Below are 20,628 nucleotides of genomic sequence, written 5' to 3'. Positions count from 1 at the left end.
AGGGTGTCTACAGCACTGTATGACAGACTAGGAATTTGTTTTCACGTGGAACAGACAGCTGTCGGTGTCTATACCTGTTCTCTTTACCCCAGTCTGTTCCAGATCATTTCAATTAATTTGGTTTCCTGGAGACAATGTTGCTATTTATCTGGGTGTGGATGAGGGGGGAAGGTAGCAGCAGTCATTGTTGGTTTAAGCTCTGCAGTCAAAATACCTCTTGGCAAAAAAATGGATTCATCACCGTGTGGTTACTGCCTTACAAGAGCCACAATAGGTCATCACAAAACCTGAGGATTTACCATAATAAACAGCAGACAAGTGAGTTAGGCCTAGAGTCAAAGTTTTTTTACTTAACTGACAAGACAAGATTTAATGGTAACCATAAAATAGTGGCACTCAGCCTCGGAAGAACGGCTTTAAGGCAAACGATGGATTTGCTACTAGCATTATTTGGGCAGAAGTCACAAATTAGCTAACAGCACATGGCAGCCTGATACAGCGGAGTGACCAAGATGAAGCAGAAACATGACTAATTTGAGGTTGACGTGTGTCCATTACAACAATACATAACCTTGAAATACACATCCTTTATGAAGTTTGTCTTGATTTTGGTTACATTTTCAAAAATAATTTAGATCTTCATTCATCAATATGTAGAAAAATTGTTTAGGATGTTAAAGGAAACGTGAATTTTATATTCATAGGAGATGACAACATAAACGGAAATGGAAAATAAGAAATACTAAAGTGAAGTAAATAAGAAAAGTGGAAAATGATTTTATTTTAGGGCTGCAACCCTCAATTGTTTTCATTGTCCATTAAACTGCAGATTCATTTCTTGATGAATCATTTGGTCTATAAAATGTCAGAAAACAATGAACCCCCCCTCACAATTTCCTAGAGCCCAAAGGTAATGTCATCAAAATTCTTGTTTTGTTTGAGCAACAGGTATTCAATTTACTATAGTGTAAGACAAGGAAGGGCATCAAATTCTCAGAAGAAGAAAGGAAAGTTTACATAAGGGATGGGCTATGACGTGGCATGACGCTCAAATAAAATTGAATTCATGCATTCATTATCAAACATGAACAACATAAAAATTATGATGTGAATTCAGTAGCTTTGTGTTAAAAAAAAAAAAAGGTTGCTGTTCAGCAGCCGACTTTCCCACCAGCACACGAATGCACCACTTCGTAAGACCGTTCAAATCAAATGCATTGGGGTACAACATGCAAGATACTATGGAGGTCCTTGAACATCATTACTCCCTTCAGTGTGAAGAAGCAGTCAGGCAGCAATCCGAGTGTTGTCAGACAGGAGGCAGGAGCAGAATGAGATACTGTACTACTATTGTGAAATTGTCTGTGGTGTTTCCAATGGGGAACTCTAATTTTAGAGGAGGAAGGTGAAGAAGCTGTGTGGGCAGCTGACATTTTATTCTGCTCTCTAGCGTAATATTGACCATGATGGGTCAACAGCTCATTCTCAACTTGTGAAATAGCTTGTTTTTAACATTGGTAAAGTCAGTTAATATCAAATTCATAAAAATAAAAAAAACTCATGAGCACCACTGATCGGTTTATTGTTCAGTCTGTCTAATACTACTTTATAGGCCCATGTGTTGCATTAGGGCTGCAACAATCGATTACTTTCATCAGATTAATGTGACGATTCTTTTCTCAATTAATTGATAAATCATGATAAAATGTCAGCAAATAGTGAAAAATGCCCAATATAATTCCCACAGTCCAAGGTTACGTCTTCAAATGCCTTATTTGTCCAGCCAGCAGTCCAAAACCCAAAGATATTCAATTTACCATCATATATCACAAAGGAAAGCAGTAAATCCTCACATTTGAGAAGCTGAAACCAGCAAATGTTGCAAAACTAAAACTAAGTAATAGTTACCAGTTCATTTTCTGCCGATCGACTAATCGATTAATTGGCTAATCGTTGCAGCTCCATGTTGCATACAATAAAGCACCTGTAAATCTGACATATTAACCTGCAGGCCTTTTCAGCCGCAGTGACCTTTTGAGTGGCACAGGTATTTTACCTGGATGTCAACAGGCAGGAACCTTTTGTCCAGCTTCACTTCCTGATTTCCCCAAAGTCTCTGCTCCCAAGGTACTATTTTATAGTGCGACAAAAAGAGCATGGAGTTTGTGGTTCTGTATATGCTTTTCTAGTAAAAACACAAGCCTCAGACTACAACAACTGGTTGAAAAGCACTAGTTGTCACTTGCATCAATATTAGGACTTAAGATGGAAATTGCTTTTAATGTTATTGATCAACAATTATGTAGCTGACTAGTTTAGAGAAATTAAACTGAAATTTAACTTTAATTGTCAATTGTTTCAATATAATTATGTAAGAAAAATTACCAGAAAAAAACCCAGTAGATCCTCTTTATTTTGTAGATGTGTGCCTAGCCCTTCAGTGCATTACAAGGAAAAACACGACCACACACTGTTGTTGTCGCAGACAAAGCTTTTTAATCCATTATCAGTCTAATTTGCCTAATCTTCATGGTTTTAAAATGTGGTGGAAAATGCACTAAAGGATCCTTTATTTCCAGAGTTAGTTCCTGACTTTTAGATACTGGAGCTTAAGGTTTCTGTGTGTAGTTGGGCAAAAAAGCCCCACTACTATGTCCCCTGAGTAGTTAAAGACCCCATGAGATATTGTAGGTCTCAACTTAAGTGGCTGTTAACCTCCTATCGATTTGCAGAGCTCATCAAAAGTCTGCTTTACATTATTGGATGGAGACAGAAGCCATAACATCCCAACACTGACTTGGGATTTAATTCTTTATGAGTGAATAAAACTACATTCGCACAGCTATTTGACAGCCCAGCACAGACTAATGGGGTTTATGACACACTTTGTGGACTGCAGCGTGGATGGTAGGTGAAATATTCCTGCTGCACGTCAGTCAAAGCACCCATAGCACTGTATTTACCCATCTTAATAAATCATTAGATGTAGTATCCAGATAAGATAAGCCTTTATTGATCCCCAGAGGGGAAATTCAGGTGTTGCAGCAGCACAAGGACAGAAATAAGTAGAGACGATACGGACGGTTAAATAATCTACAGAGGGAAAATGGAATCAACTTGTTTTAAGGATTTTTTTCCAATCATGTGACTGTATCTTGAAACTACTGGTGTGATCTTTCTTATCACAAGATACTGTCACTCAAAATGTTTTGTTTCCGTGATAAGTTAACATGTTACCTCTTTGTAGTAAACTGTAAAACTCCAGACATTCACAAACCTTGGAATTACATCAATAACAAGCATTTTAAGATGCTAAATGTTCAGCAGAATCCATACAAAGCCTCATTACATTTGCTAACAGTGATGATCATGATGCACTGTGTTTTTTTGTTTGTTTTTTTCACACCACGTCTTGCTGGTGTCAAAGATAAGGCTAATTAACCTGGCGCCATTTGCATCTTTACCTCAATGTTTCAACAGCGAAGGGAAGACAGCAGCCGCAGCGAGCTAATGAATGTTTGATTTGAGAGGGAAGACTTCCTGTCACTTCCAACGCTCCTGACATAACCCTTTCCTAAACCCCTTAAATTCTTGTGCTCTGCTATCTTGCACGGCTGTCGCAGTATCACCTTTTTCCTACACCTTCTCTTTCTCCACTTTAAATTCCTGAGTTCATCCCCTTCTCCTCGCCCTCCACTACCACCACCACCACCACACAGGCTGCGCTCATTACAGCGGATTTGCATGTCTGCTCCAGAGCAGTATGAGGGGAGATGAAACAGAACTCCCAGTGGCTGCCTCGGCAGAGCTTCACTCATCTGACAGAAAGAGCTCCACCTTGGGCCCCAGACACATCCAGCAAACAAATGCAGGCTTCTTAAACAGGCCATATTCACACACATATACACAAACAAACACAAAGATACTCCACCAGAAAGAATTTACACTGCAGAGTATTCAGTTTAAATATATCTATATGCAGGAAATAAATTGAAAAACAGAAGTCTACCTTCCAGCACATTGCTCCCCGCCCTGCGCATTACCAATCAAGCCTGTTCAGGTGAGAAGGATGGGACCACGAGTTATGTTACTGTGCCATCAGTCTCCTTTCCACTGAGAGATTACATACCTAAGACCGATGACCATCTTTTTTATGCCCATGTCATGGTCTCCCCAACCTGTCCTTTTGATTTTATTAGTCAATTTGTGAGACAGCTACGTCTGGATGACAATTTAAAAATACTGAAAACCATCTTTCTTTATAATCGTATTATGACTAAAATCCTCATAATGAGATAACTCCAGTTTTAACAAAATCTGTGCCTGCGTCAGATCTTAAATACTGGAGAAAGTTTGTTGTTCTAAGATATTGTTTTTTGTACATTACGTGTTGTAGTGGTTAGTTTACCGAGCCATTAGTTGATTGACAGAAAATGAATTGCCAACTTTTTTTTTCTTTTTTGCTGGTACCGGCTTTTCAAATTTGAGAATTTGCTGCTTCTCTCTGTTTTAGAGCAGAGTCAGTTGGTCAGACAAAATAAGCAACTTGAAGACATTATTACCTTGGCCTCAGGGAAAATGAGTATCTAGATTATCTATTTGCAATCCTAAAAGGATAATGTTCTAATAAAAATACTTTAACCCAATGGGACAAACATGTTTAACTTCATACTGTGATTTTGAATATTTAATAAATATTTTGATATTAATTTTGTCCATAATCACACCACAACTATAAAAGGAGCATAGATGATGAGCAAGGGACACGTCAATAAAGCTCCCCATTGCTGTCCTGGAGCTTGAGAAGAACTCTAGTTTAAATATCAGAGCGAAGAAGGTGTGCCATCACACCATCATAAAAAGTTTATATATATATATATATATATATAAATAAAAGCACATGGTACAACTGTAAAGACAGTACAACTGCAACATTTCTGAAAGAATAACTGACTGGCCATTTCTCTTTGATCAACTGGAGAAAGACGGGTGTCTTAAATTGTCATCTTCATTTTAGTGTAATTTGGTAGAGTAGTATTCTAAATGCAAATGTGAAGATGTCACAACTGCAAAAAAATTAACCATGAGCATAAATAGTATGTCAGCTTCTCGGTCAGCAATGAGTAAATGTCACATACTTTACTAAAAAAAATAATAATAATAATAAAAAAAAAAAAGAGCAAAACCACAAAAAAGTTGGGGGGAAAAATGCATGTTTCATTTTTGGTCCCACTCAAACGAGGTGCTTTTGTTCAGGATGACTCCCTTGGCGAAAGTGGTGCATCATGTGCATCATGAGTCACTGTGAAAGAGAAGGGCAGAGAGACCTATACTGAGCAAGCTGCAGACGTGACCTGTATTGTTCCCCACTGACCATGGACCTCACTCTAGTAAAATAGCACCAAGCCACAATGACCTGCAAACTGTTGAGTATAAAGGTCATTCAGAAAAAAATGTAATGTTTGAAAAGTTTGAACTTATTTATATCCTGGCCATATCTTCTTGAATTATAAATCCATAAAACACATTCTGCTGCTATGAACAGTCTAATTTTTCAGTCTGAAATGCATTTATTGCATCATATCGCAAGGAAAATCCAACTCAGTCCACTCTGACTCATAAGTATATGAGGGCTTACTAAGCAGAGAAATTAAAAATGAGAACTTGGACAGACTTTCAGATCCATATTCTCAGAAAGTTGCATTAGGCTATACATTTATAGAAAATAGAGAACATCTTCATTTCTATTAGTGTACTGTATTTGAACATATATAATAAATAAGAAACAAGTGATTATTGCAAAATAAAGCACAACAACAGGGTTGATTTAAGGCCCCAACACAAAGCAAGGGGTTGCTGGCTCCCTGTACATTGTCCCACTTAGGCTATAGCAAATTATTTTTAAGACACATTTCTGACAAAAAAACTGTCCAGCAGAAATATCAACAAAGGATAGGAAGAGGAAACAAATGTCTCTTTTTGGAAACACATTGTATCACAAATTAAGCTGAATACAAATTTATCAACTTGTTGACTGCAAGGTGAGATGACTGTGAAACTACTATCCGTTGTGCAAAAATAAGTGACCTCAAAATGTGTTCACTGCCATTCAGAAATGACAATTCAGTGTTTCACACTGAAAGCTTTTTAAAAAAGGTGGTGACGGTGGTGGTTGGGGTGGTGTTGACATCACCACAACAACACATAGCATACAACCAAACATGTGAATCCCTGAAATGCAAATGGAACTTTAATTGTAATAACTTTTTTCATTTCTGAAATGTTGGGAATTAAAAAGGTTGAATTTTCATATGATGCTATACATATACACTAGGTCATCTGATGAATGTCACAAGAGAAACCTACTGGATTACATTAGGATTATAGTTCAAATATTGTTAGCTCTGTTTCTAGAGGTTTCTGAAATCAATTTGCCAGATGCAGTGAATTTTTATGGAGTGTAACCCCTTCAACTCTTGAAACAATGTTTTGTGTTTTTGTTAGCATTTTAGTGCATTTGAAGTCAATCTGTTGACTGTTTCAGACTGTTTTTGTTGTTGAAGTTGTCTTAATTAATGCACAGTATTTCATGCATTACAGCAATATGACAAATTGGAAACTGCTGCGATTTATGAACTAAGTGGTCACAGTGTTCATTATAGCTCAATATATGGCGGGAAAGGTGAGAAACATCAAATTATTTTATTACTTTAGGCTGATATGACAATAAGCTGAGTGCCACTACACATTTTCTCTTATACACCTCTCTGTTTAATGCAATACAGTTGAACACCACCACAAACTACATCCTCCAAAATTATCATGAAGTTGAATCAACACCTCCCTAAAACAGCTTCAACAAAAACTGAACATTATAACCTTCATAAAAGGGAGGATTTATTCAGGACAGGTATTAGACTGCATTAGTTTTAGCTAAGTGTAGCCTACCTAATAAACTGGCCAACTGAGTGTACGTCTCTGCCATGTGCGAGATATTCTGCTCTCCTTCGCCTACAGTTTCTGCAGTGATGCACAGGACAATATCCTCTCTGCAAAAACTAGACAGAGTATGCTGCACACTCTACAATAATCGTGACAGATCATGCTATCACAGCCAAAAGCTCAAGCTACATAAAATGAAGCATACAATAGAAACCTACTGACATCAGGACTATGGTGCCCTATCCAAATATGCCTCCAAAGCCTGAAATAAAACTGGACCCAAAATCAGATGTTGAGCTGGCGACAGAGATGATTCTAGTCAAAAAAGTACAAAAGTAGTCACTGCCATTTGCAGCTACTATATATCAAGTTGTATGAAGTCATATTAAATTATAAGCGGTTTTGTTTATGAAATACAATGGGACACTTGGTGTTCATTGTGCTGCACTGTATGTGACCTCTAATGCATTTAAAAATGTGACTTTAAAAATTAATTGATGCAGATCGTTACAGCTTTAAAATTAATTTGCATGTCCTGTGACTGAAAAACATATGTGTGGTTCTGTGGCAAATAATGCGTGGTGCCGTAGCGAATTTTTGGGTGTGACCAGATTTTGTACTGGAGCCAGTAACAGAAAGATATAACTAGCAGTACCACTACTGTTGATCTGTAGCTCTGCTTCTTGGTTCAGTAGCAATATTCTAGCAAACCACACAACCAGCAAATACAAGGACATGCTTTTGTAGCAGACTGAGCATATAGTATATAGGCGACCATGTAGGTGTGCCATTGGAATGAGAAATTTCATGCTTAGGCTTTATAAAAGGCACCAGGAGGATTTCACTGAAAGCAAAATGTTTGATAAAACAAAAAGGGAAATCAAAAATGCCAGAGTGGTGGTTAAAGTGGTTCACCACTGGGACCTCTTAAAAAGAAGCAAAAACATGACAAAATTCATCAGAGAACAGGCAAGATAAAAAAAGAGGTTTCAAAAAGGCAGTCATTTCGGATGACTAAACAGGGATTATCAGGCATAAACCCAAGCAGCAATCAGCATTAACCAAAGACTTAATAATTTGTTCCTCTCCAATTATAGTCACTTTTGTCAGAGCATCATTTTGACTTTCTTTGACTGGACTCACACAAAAAGGCAGAAATCAAAGCACTGTGAGCTGCCTGCAGAACTTAGCTGGAGTGTGGCTGGGCTGTACAGTGCACATTAAGTCATTAAAGTCCCCATGCTCATAGTCCCTCACTGTACACACCAGTAACCCCCCAGCACTAAGCCTTTCAAACCAAACGCTGCTCTGCCTTCTGCATCTTAATAAGAGGAGGGAAACTAGAAGGGAAGAGAAGGCATGGCAGTCTTTTAGAGGAAGCTGAATAAATGACTGAACACACACCCTGGGGCGGGCATGCCGGGGGGTTTCCAGGAGGTCGGAGCGAGCGGGGCCAATCGTGTCAAGACGAAGGCGGCAGACTAAAACAAAACTGACATATCAAAGCAGCCAAGCCTTGTAGAAGGGAAAAGAGCAGCCAAGATACAGCATTCAACTGCACAGCTTGTTTCTGCTTAAATGAGAGACAACACGACCAAAAAACGGCAATTAGCGATTAAAGTGGAAATTCCACCCGCTGCAAAGCGGCATCTTTTTCCAATCAAAAACCAACTAAATCCATCAAATGCTCTGAGTGATCCTATGGCCTTTGATCCCATCCTTGTTTTCTTTTCAGAGGTAGGCAAATTGTAAACCAAGCATTTGGGAGACTGCTTCTGTACCCAAACTTTTTTATCTCCCGTCCTTATCCACATAATATTTAAGAGCAACTGTTCAAACTTTACCTTGACAGTACAGCCAAAACTCTATCGTTACTAAAACAAACTGATTAGGCCTTGAGGCGACTTTCACTGATTCATGTAGATAAATGCTTTGTCTACATGTAGAAACCATAATCTCTAACAACCTGAACAAACCAGGGAATGTGCAATATAAAAGTACACAGATACTGCAGGATTAGGAGAGCACTTAAATGAGTTATATTTTTAAATTAGCTTGATGAGAGCCAGTGCGGCCTTAAACTCAGTTTGCTTCTAATGAGATATCAAAGCTCAACTGTTTACTATGTATCTTCTTTCCTTGTGATAATGAAGGGAATCCTCTGGAGGTGGCTGCCATGCTGACACAGCCTTTAGGTGCTTAAATCCAAAAATGGGTGCATTAAGTGCATTTTAATTGACTTATATTTACCCACTGTATTGTCTTGCAAATATAAAAATCTTCTGCCACTCCTAGAAGACTTAAAAAGTAGGTCACTCAGTCTCCTGTGAGTCATAGATTTTGGCAGGGGACCAAGCAGAGCAGGTATGGGAGAGACAGAGCTAGAGCTGAGAGGGGCCTAACAGTACACTGATACCATTTCATCAGTGTTATAAAGACAATCAAGTTTACTTATAACTCTGTGCATTTTGTGGTACAATGCAATATTAAGCAAAATTGGATGCAGGCGTTTAGGGAATTAAAACCAGAAAACTGTGAGAGTTACACACTTAACTGTACCATAAATTTACACACGCACATTTATATTGTAGTCAGGCCTCCTGAGGAACATTTAAGCTTAGTGACTGCATGCAAACTCCTCTACAGTCTTTTCATCCCACCATATAAATTTCCTTCAGTAAGGCAGGCAGATTTCTCAGATTGCAGGTGCAGTCTCGTTCCTCTCCAGAGCCGAGGCCCCGGGCTTTCCTCCCAGGGCCACAGCACCTTGGCAGAGTGGCTGACTTGTGGGGTCAGAGTCAGAACTGGGCCTGCGATTTCCAAACAGTTCCTTTTTGAAAGCGGTGACTCAGCCTGGTCAAAGCCGTCAGTCACACAGCCACCTAGGGACAACCACATTTTGAGCCGATGTGCACATCTTAGGCCCTGTGACCAACAGACCGATACTTTCTTAATTACATTGAGCAACTGGCACAGACCACGTCCCCTCAGCCATTGAGCCCCTCCTCCAGCTAACCTCTCCGCCCTCTCATTCATCCACCCTAAGGGAGAGGCATGCAGGCCAGAGGAAGTATGACTCATCTGAGTAACAAGATGCATTCTTCTGAATTCTCTACAGACGTGTTGTTTGCTAAGTGAAGAGCACAGGAGAGTATGGCGCAGAGAGAGATAACGAAAAAGAAGTGAGGACACAAAAAGAAATAATAATCAAGAGACCAACTACGTGTGAGAGGAAGAAGGAGGGATGGGGTGGGAATGATGGGGCAAGAGCGAGTCATCACTTGTGTGGGTTCCCTGGTCCACACAGATCAACATTTCCTCCAATTCCACAGAGAGAATCCTTGGCTTCTGTTAGGGGTTTTCTGAATCACAGATGGAGACTCCAAGTACTACATCTAAGGCTAATCCATCAGGTTTCACACAGAAAAAAAGCGACAAATGATGACAACAGAGAGGTTTTTACGTGTGATTCTGCTGAGCATGCAGAAGACAATGAGGTATAAGAAAGAAGTATGAATCACGAGTTAAAACATCGGGTCTAACAGATCCACCACAGCTCCTTCCAACTAACACCACATCTGCACAACTTGGCACTCGCCCCTACAGATCATGAGCCTTACACACCACATCACACACAGTCTCCAACTTCTACATGAAGCTATTTCTGGACCAGCCCACATTAACATTGTCTGAAATCACAAAGCAAATCAAGAAGCTACACACAGCCTTCAGGTCTGATCAAATGACACAAGGCTATTGAAATTTGCCCAGTCTTGTGATTCCACAATAAATGATCAGTCTCCCACCAGTTTACTGTCAGCGGAGGATGAACTTGAGTTATGTGGCAGTAAACCACATCCTCAAGCCTCCACTATTTAACCTTACTAAGCAGGCTTAAGACTATGGACTTAATTAGACCTGACCTTCTCTAACTTTCCTCTCAGAGTCTGCTGATTGACATTCAAACATTTGAGAAATTCTTCACCGTTAGTACATTGCTGCAGAGTGAACACACAGTACACAGCAATAAGCCAATAAACCTAGGAGGGCCAACATAATTGCAATTTAAATTGCACACTTCCTTTATGGATACTAATGCTTCTGTAGTAAACAAGCAAGTACATTTTACAGAAGAGATTATCTCAACCAAACATCACTGACCAACTTCAGCAGGTGAATTAAAGTCTCTCGAAGAGAACTTCATTCACTTTGGCTCCAGTTTGGTAACGCTCTTTGGCTGTATATCAGTATATCTAAGTTCAGGTGAGCTGTACACAACATCCAGTGTTTATCTATGCTCATACGCATGCACCAACCACCGCCTCACAGAGCAGGGAGATTATCATATTTAATCAAATCTGGTTTATGGTAGACTCTATACTTATCATTGCCATGGTATCACCTCTAAATTACCATGAAATGCCTGCAGTCCAGAGGGGAGCTGAAGGTAACATTTGTGAATACTATCAAATTGTCATTTCTCAATGAGATTTCAGTACAGGAGCTGTTGCCCCGATTTGTATGATCGGTTATAAATAACATCTCTATGGCTACTGATCTACAGACAGAGCTGCATTGTTTAGCCAGTTGTTGGTGCTACCATTTAGTTACAAATTTTCCCAGTTCAAAACTGTCTCTGGGTATTCTGCCATTTTATCTGGAGGTGAATTTTGTATCTGCAACAGGACCCACTGTAATGATTAAAACAGATACCAAATACTATGATGAAAGCTCTGTTCGTATTGCTTAAGCTGTGTCAGCTTAGCTAGCTTCTCTTCCTGCACACAGCTCAAAATTCTCTTAAGAGTGTGAATCATATAAGCATATCAATTGCTTCTACTGAGTAAAGAACAAAAAAGCTTAAGAGAAATACGCTGATACTGAGAACCTATCACAACTCAAGGACAAAGCACACAATATGATGAATTATTAAATCTGCCAAGGCATTCAAAAGTCAAGCCAGACTTATTAATTTAGGACTTGGTTATTCATTGGCACCTGAGTAAGTAAAATCTCAAATGACACAGCTACACACATTGCATTTACTCTGAAAATTTTTGTTTTACATGTCATTAAGCACCAGATTAACTCCCCTTAAATGTAGAGGATTTGTAGGCCCTGATTTTGTTCGCACATTTAGTGCACTACAACCACCTAACATATATTCCATTTTTAGATTTTATATAGGCCTAAATACTTCTCTTCCTGTGCCTCATCCAGTTCTTAGACTCGAACTTAATGCAAAGATAGATCAAATTGAACATTCATAACAGACTTGCCACAAAATGTATTAGTTTTTCTGTTACCACAAGGCTGGAATGAGTCACAGAAACCACCATGCACGACAGAAGCTGCCAACCCCCAGCACACCATTTTCTCCTACACTTTATAAACTTACCCAACAAGCTCTAGTGTGGGTAGTTACAGTAGTTCCCCCTGTAGAAAGAAGGGCCCTGATTAGTCAGACAAGGGAAATAAATGGCTAAACACTGTCAGATAAAACATGTATCAAATGTGCCGAAAATATTAGGCAACAAACCAGTTGAATTAAACATCACATACTTCCCTCACTGATTCATGTCCACATCCAACTCCAACCCGGGACATGAATTCGAGCATATAGGACTAGTTCACTGACAGATTCAACTCAATAGACTGGGAGGAGGTGGGATGAGGAGAACTAGGCAGTGTATTGCTGGATGAATAAAAAATGAAAGTGTAGTGCTTCAGTAAATTCGCTCTCTCCATCCCGTGAGGAGGGTAGGTGGTGAAGAGGTGGGGGTGACGGTGGAGTAGAGGCTTGTTTGAAAACTGTACCAGTGCTGCATTCCCACATCCACCCGTATCCAGCGAGGGGCTCTTTAAAAATTCATTAATTTACAGCAAAAATAGATTAAAGCACCCAGCTGAGCAAAACTCAAAATTTGGCTCCTGAATAACATTAATGATAAAACATCTCCCTCATGCTCGGGGGGGTTTGCCTGAAGTTAGAGTGCTGGCTTTTTTCACCTTACAGCACCTTGAGAATAATTTATTTTCAAATCATTACTAAAATAATGCATTTCTAATTGTCATTTTTAATTACGCTTTTCTTCGGATGAAAAAAAAAGGAGCTGAGCAAAAACCTGCATAAACTAATTAAAATCCATCCAAGGATCTGTCATTCCCATGATGCTATGCCAGTGTCATTCTAGTCACCATTTGATAGCTCAGCTACAGAGACTCAATGACAGCTGCTCCAGGCCTCCAAAAAACGCCTAGAACTGCAGTTACAGTAATTGCTCCGGCCAGCACTAAATGAGGTTCACTTAAGTGCAATTATCCCCCTCTGATCTCTCACATAAAGAGACTTCTTTAACATGGAGAAGTGGGCTCACACAATGTGACTGCAAACAAGATTCAAATTGGAATCAGGGAGGCATTTCCAGCAGATGAATGGCTTCATAGCTCATCTGCATTCTAGTGATGCACAGCGTTGCTAATGAAGACTGAGCCAGTCCCTTCTCACCACCACAGCTTCCATGAGAGCAAAACTTCACACTGGATATAAGCAGAGTATGGGGAGAAATTTCTAACAAAAATGCCCAGTCATTTGGCCTGAGCCACATTTGAAGACTGCCTAGCCTCCATGCAGAGTAAACAGCTGTTGAGAAGAAAAGGAAGATCCTGTTTTTTTGCCCAATCCAAGGTGAAAAACGCACTGAAGGACAAGATGACGGGCGATGAAGTGAAGAGAAAGAAACTCCAACCTAAAATAACATCACATTTCAGAGCGGAAAGGAATTGAAAGCCCACTTTGGATTCGGACCAAAAATAAGTCATCATAAAAATACTAAACAGAGGCCTTTGACCAACAGCATCACCACTACACCATGCCAAAAAAAAAAAAAAAAAATCAGCCATCCTCATGAATAAATTGCCATCTGCCAATCGCATAACACAATAGGTTTTCAGCCTGAGGGGTAAGATGTGGCAGTCTAATAGGGGTTGCTACAGAGTGTACCTGTTGGGTGCTGTCCAACTACACAGGGTGGTGAGGAGGGGGGCTGTGATGGGCATTCATGTTGCCACAGGCTCAACTACCACCAGGAGTCTGATAACTGCATCTCACGGATGGCCATTTGAATAATCACTTCAACAAGGGGAGAAATTAAAAAGCCCCTCAGTGAGACGGGGCTAGGCACAGGGCCACATCCTGAATTCCAAATGAGGAGCTCGTACTCAAAAAGTAGAAACCTGTTCTAAATTCACTCTACTATACTGACTTACTGATCTTTGACATCTATCCAAATTAGCCCCATATCATGTGATTATTCTATTTAATCTATTAAATTATACAGTTATACACCCCAAGCTGAACATTACCTGTGAGTGACACAATGATGAAATGTCAATATCTATTTACATGTAGTTATTCTATATTCCTTGTCTCTTACAGAGGATTACAACGTCATTCTTCAGAGATGATAGATGAATGTACTGCTGGCACCACACACACACACACACACACAAAACACATGAAGACCTTGAAGAAGTAGGTGTCATGTTTTTAAACCATTAGGTAATAGACTCACTGCAGGCTGAAACCACCATTAAAGAGAAGCTGTATCACATTCTCCCATTCACACTTTTAAATGGTTACTTTAAGAATAAACAGATGTGTAATCTTCTCAATACTTTCTTCACAACTATTCAGTCCATTCATCAAAACCTTGAGGTTATTTAAAAAAAATTAAAAAAATCAATAAAAAGTCACTAACTCGTGATTTGAGGTAAAACACCAAATAAAGAGTCAACTAAGGAAGATTAAAATTCACCAAAAACAAGCATAAACAGGATTCTGTAAGTCTGAGCCTGCACAACATCTTCAGTCATGAACAAAACTGAATAACAATGTTGCATATAAACTGCTGCTTATGAAACAGAATTTGATGGCTGCTATTGTAGCGCTCCAAAGAACATATTTTACAATGTGTGTGCAGTGATTCATATTTCTGCATGCAATCTGTAAAAAGCACGCTTCGGCTGCACTCTAGGTCTATTCTTTAACAGCACAGCCTGCAAACAACAGCAAAATGTCACTTCCGTTGTCTATGCCAATTATTCCACTGCTGTATTTCACATAGGCTAGGTGCTAGTTATTGCTTGTAAAAACAACAACACTCTTTCTAAAAAAAAAAAAAAAAGCTGAATTTCATAAACGGCATCAAGGATCAAAGTATTTCTCGTGAAGGAGTTAAGATGTCATTCAGTGTTAGACCGAGCTAGGGACACTGCAAGAAAATGCCAATTAACATAAACTGCACATGGAGCCTCTTTGGTATAGTTTCTTGAAAAACTTAGAGAGCAACAGAAACTACAGCAGCAGGACAATTCACAGAATAAGACAGAGTGACAAACGTTCATACACATTTCGAGACAATGTGATATATTAAACTACTCTGACTCTTCTTACCTTGATGTGCTAACATCAAAACTTAAACACCATGTGTCCTCTAAAGCTGCATGCACAGATAGCCTCGATCCAGACAGCTCTGTTGGCCTGCTATTTAAAGGATGGGTGATTAAGAAGCAAACCAGGTCTGACCTTTGATTGTGGGTGCTGACTAATGCTATGGGCATTTTGTTAGCTGAAGCAGAAGGTCTGGCATGGTTGGGATGTTCGGGGGGGAATTTATAATGTTTTGTTTTGTCATAAATTCAACCTCTTTATGCTGGCTTTATGACAGAATAAACTAAAGCATGGGAGTATAGGATGATGAGCTAATAATGTGCACCTCATTGCACCTCAATCATTAAAATAACAACGTGACTTTATTGACAAAAGTTGCACAAGTTGACAGAGGGACAAATTAAGAGCTCAGTCATCCATCCTCTAATAAAGGCCGTCAGGATAAAGCAAGGGCACTGTTTTGTATACAGCTGCACGCAAATGCCACAGCGTCTGTCCTGTGCGATCACACACCAACTGGTGAAACATCAAAGCAAAGAGAAGCGTGCCCTGAGAAATGTCTTGCACAAAGGAGCAAATATTTAACCGCAACACCGTCTGTGCCATCTCAGGGCAATCCACAAGGATATGCCACCACCAGAGGCAAGAGACAGTCCCGAGATCAAATTCAGTAACATAAAATTCACCTGAAACATGCTTTGCACTTGTTGATTGTCCAGCCACATGACAAAGCTGCGCCTTCTCATACAGGTCGACTAGTTTTACATACGAGGATCATTATTTTCTAGAGGAATTGAATAGCCGTCTGAGAAACAGACGATTGACAGACGAGAAAACACATTGCAACAGCTGTGAGTCAAATACCATCAGAGCACGCAGGAAAGCCAAATGACACTGGGTTCATAAACACACCCGCACTTCATGCTGGACTCACAACGTCTCACATACTAAATAGCTAGCTTACGATAGCTGTTGGGGGGACTTGGATAGGTCATTATATCTACCTAATGCGAGGGAAACACACACACAGACACACATACCTAGTCCTGGCCCTGGAGAAATCACCGACAACGCTCAGCTAAAGTTAGCTGGCTACTAAAACTGGCTAGCTAGCTGTCAAAGTTGCCCTGTCAGTTGTCACCGGTTGCACGGCGGTGCTAGCAGGCTAACGCAAGAGCTGTCAACTTGGAGAGTTACTACAGCAAAACGGTCAGGGTGTACTAACACTGACCACAGGGAAACACAGACTGGCTCGCTGAGGAAAAAGGTGTCCCCGCACGCCCCGCCACAGCGAGCGGAAAGCTGTGTGTCAGGGCCTGTTCACCGGGCTCAATCCCCAGAACTTCAGTGCAGCTCACTTCCCCGTTAAAGTCGTCCATTTCGTGGGCCTTAGTTCAACTTCCATGCCCGTGTAGCTCACTTACTCTGGGTGAAAGCTGATGTGACGGTGGCTCTCTGTAATCCTGACGATAGTTTCAGAGTAACTGCCCCCTCCCCTTCCTTCCACCTCCTCTTCTTCAGCTAGCAGGGGCTCCTCAGGGGTGTCCTGTGCTCTTGACGTTATCGTCCTGTGCAAAGAGCCGCCGTAGTCGTAGCTTCGCCGGTGTGCCCGCGGTGCCGTGGCGTTCCTCCTCAGCTTCTCTCCGCCTTCTCCTGTTCGCCTTTCTCTCGGCGGCCGAGCCAACATCCGGGACTCTCCCCCGTTTGGGTTAAGTGCCCGGAACTACTTTCATATACGACGACGCACACGAAGGTTTTTTCTCGCTCTCTCTTTCTCGCTCTCTCTCTCACCACCCCTGCCGCCACAGAAACTAGCGCGCGGTCAAATGCATAAGCCCGCAGTGGAAACAGCAGCTGGTGCACCCACACAAGACTTGCCTGTCAGTCAATTGATCAACAAATAAGGAAAGTAAATGGATATAACCCAAAGTGCCGTCGAGCGTAAGACTGAAAAGACACGAGGAATAACACACATGATCAGGATCACGGAATAAAAGCAGAAAAAAGTAGAAGATAGTCCACATGGGCACCACTGTATGATAAGTCACCTCTTATAAAGGGTTTATAACTTTTAATTATTGGCTTTATTAAAGGGCAATACATAATTTACTAATGCTTTATAGATCCGTTACAAGTTATTAATAAGGATAACTTTTTGGTTTGTCGAATTGTGAAAAATCCCTTTCACTGGTGTGTATCCTTTCCATTTGGTAATATGGCAATTATACATGATGGTAATCTATTAATACATGATTGTGGGGTTCACACTTTCTAATAAGCCTTGAAGTCTGCAGTTATACATGTTACTACGTTGTTACAAATTTGCTGCCGGTTTTTCCAGAAGTGCAAGTCATTCATTAGAGGGTCTTCCTGATGAATAAAAGAGCTAAAAAGACTACATGCCCTGCTTACAAGAGGACTTTTTTTTTTTTACAACCTGGCAACCTAAAAGTTGTTCCTATTAATGGATGGTAACTGGTCTAGCATTAGTAATGATTTGGGCTAAAGGGTGCCTTATTTTTTAAAGTGATACCGACAAGAAAATAAAGAACACAGAAGCTAATGAAAACATGTCAGAGATTCTAGTCCAAGATATGTGTTAGAGAAATAAAATAATTGATAGATAAGGGTGGACATGGATAGCACGACTTCTACAGAGACAGAATACATAGGCACATAAGAGGTTATTGCAGACCACTGTTGGAAAAAATACCTAAAAATAACAGTCCCTAGTCTCTAAAATATATCCTAGAGTTCCTTAAAATATGGTCCAAATGATGTTGCAAAATGCTAGTGGTGAAATACTGAACTCATTCCCACTTAAATGTTAAAACATGTTTGCATTCCCTTCTAAAATGCCACCATGTCTAACTCCATTGTACAATGTAAACTGTACTTAAGGTTACTTAATAAACCTCTAAATTCCCAGAAAGAAAATTACTAAGGACATGACCTCAATGTCCTCAATGATATCTACAGCCCTGGTACTCAGTAGTCAAGTGAGTTCATGTTGATCTGTGTTTTAATTTTCTTTTCTTACCTCCTGTAACATAGCTACAGGTTTTAATGTGGTATATTTGAGTTATAGAAGCCATATCATGTTTTATTATTACTATGATAATAATAATAATAACTTTTATTTATATTGCACCATCAACAAATAAAAATTACAAATAAAACAGTTAAAAGTAAAGATAAAATAATGGATAAAAGTAACATATAAAAGAACAAATAAAATAGTTAACAGATAAAATAATTAAGAAAAAGCCATATGGTAAAGGTAAGTCTTGAGAGGCAATTTTCTATTCCTCAGTCTAGCTATTCCAAAGGGTTGGAGCCCTAACAGCAAAAGCTCTGTCGCCTTTGGTGTTCAGCCTTGACCGAGGAATAGTGAACAGAGCCTTATCAGAGGATCTCAAGCTATACGGGCTGGTGAGTAATGATTCAGAAGCTCAGCCAGGTAGCTTGGTGCCATACCATGCAGGGCCTTAAAAGTCAAGACAAAAATTGTTTTAATCAATTCTAAAAAGGACAGTGAAGGGAAGCTAAAATAGGGGAGAAGTGATCATGCTTTCGTGATTTGGTTAAAGGTCTAGCGGCTGCCTTTTGGACATCCTGAAGCCATGTAATCCTGTTTTGGCCAAGGCATGTAAACACGGCATTGCAATAATCCAGACAAGAAGTGATAAAAGCATGAATAACTCTTTGAAGATCATTAAAAGTTCTAATTCTAGATATATTTCTCAAGTGGAACAAACATGACTGGGCTAGCCTTTTCACATGGGACTCGAGAGGGAGGTTCTGATTTAAAATAACTCCAAGGTTCTCAGCAGTGGGTGCATTATGTTGAGCTAGAGTGCCAAGAGCAGGCAGAACCTTCTGTTTTGGAGGAGTTAAGATGAAGAACATTTTCTGCCATCCAATCCTTAACTGCAGCAGGGAAGATAACTTAGCTAATTCAGATGGTTTGCAGGACAAGTATAGCTGAGTAACACCTGCGTAGCAATGAAATGAAATACCATGCTGTTTGATAATGATGCCCAAAGGGAGTAAATAAAGAGAAAATAAAACTGGTCCTAGAATGGAGCCCTGAGGCACCCCATACATAGGTAATGCGTGAGAGGAGGTAAAGCCATCAACAGACAACTAATTTTCTGTTAGAAAAGTATGAAGAGACCCACTGGAGGGCAGTCCCAGAGATACCAACCCATGTTCTCAACCTTTCAGTAATAATGCTATGATCCACCATGTCAAAAGCGGCACTAAGACCAAGCACAACCAGCACCGAGCATTCACCGGCATCAGCCTTCATCAAGATATCATTGCTAACTCTTACAAGGGCAGTCTCTGTGCTGTGTTGCTGTCGAAAACTTGATTAGAATATTATTACTGATCAAGACTTCCGACATTTGATTTGAGACAATTTTGTCTAGGAATTTTGATAGAAAGGAAAGCTTAGAAATTCTCACCATTGTCTATGAAAAAGGTTAAAAACCTTTCACAGTCTGCATTTGAGGTAATAGGGACACCAGGAGAACCAGGGTTGACTAAACCATCAATGGTCTTAAATAAGAAACTGGGCTTGTGCTGGTTGGAGGTGATGAACTCTGAAAAATATTTAGGTCTTGCATCTTTAATTTCACTGTTATACGATTGTAATAAAAATTTAATATGATGTATAATAGTGAACTGAGAGCTTTGATTTCTTCCACTGTCTCTCGGTGATCCTACACTCCCTTTTCAGACCACAGGTTATTTCAGTAATCCAAGGTAATACGATAAATAGATGATTTAGATTTAGATAAACGTTTAAGTGGAGCAACGTTATCTAAAGCAGTTGTGTACATATCATTGAAGCAGTTAAATCATTAGCGTTTGAAAGCAAATCTAAGGATTCACCAGACTTCACAAATAAAGAGCAAAATCTTGAAGCACTAGTGTCATTAAAGAGCAAAATCCTCGCTTATGAGGATTCCCGTCCACATAAAACACAGAGTTAAAAACAAGACGTAGATGATCAGAGATTAAAATGTCCCTTAAAACCAAAGACGATAAATCCAGACCCAAAGTAAAAAATAAGTTCAATGTATGGCCACATTTATGAGTAGGGCCTGACACATGTTGAGTGAAATTAAAAGACTCCATAATGTTTAAAAATTCAATAGCAAAGCCGTCAAAATGTCACCAATGTGGATGTTAAAGTCCCAAACAACTGAGGATAAAAACTCTGACAG

General features: G+C 39.8%; 1 protein-coding gene across 5 annotated transcripts in view; it reads right to left on the bottom strand.

Annotated features, from left to right (window-relative positions):
- The window catches only part of foxj3 (forkhead box J3), a 75,011-nt gene extending 57,854 nt beyond the window's left edge, over window positions 1-17,157 (bottom strand). The window contains exons 1-2 of one of the 5 annotated variants that reach the window (XM_044217668.1): window positions 16,819-17,148; window positions 12,341-12,378 (exon numbers count right to left, since the gene is read on the bottom strand). The gene's annotated coding sequence lies outside the window, so the exon portion shown is untranslated. Of the gene's footprint in view, window positions 1-12,340; window positions 12,379-16,625; window positions 16,761-16,818 lie in introns of those variants that run through there. The other 4 variants (XM_044217693.1, XM_044217659.1, XM_044217701.1 and 1 more) reach the window with 4 other exon arrangements.
- Window positions 17,158-20,628: the final 3,471 nt, after the last annotated feature.

Source organism: Siniperca chuatsi, linkage group LG2, assembly GCF_020085105.1.
Source record: "Siniperca chuatsi isolate FFG_IHB_CAS linkage group LG2, ASM2008510v1, whole genome shotgun sequence".
Lineage (NCBI taxonomy): Eukaryota > Metazoa > Chordata > Actinopteri > Centrarchiformes > Sinipercidae > Siniperca > Siniperca chuatsi.
The sequence above is the reverse complement of the archived record's forward strand: the minus strand, read 5'-3'. Positions and strand labels throughout refer to the sequence as shown.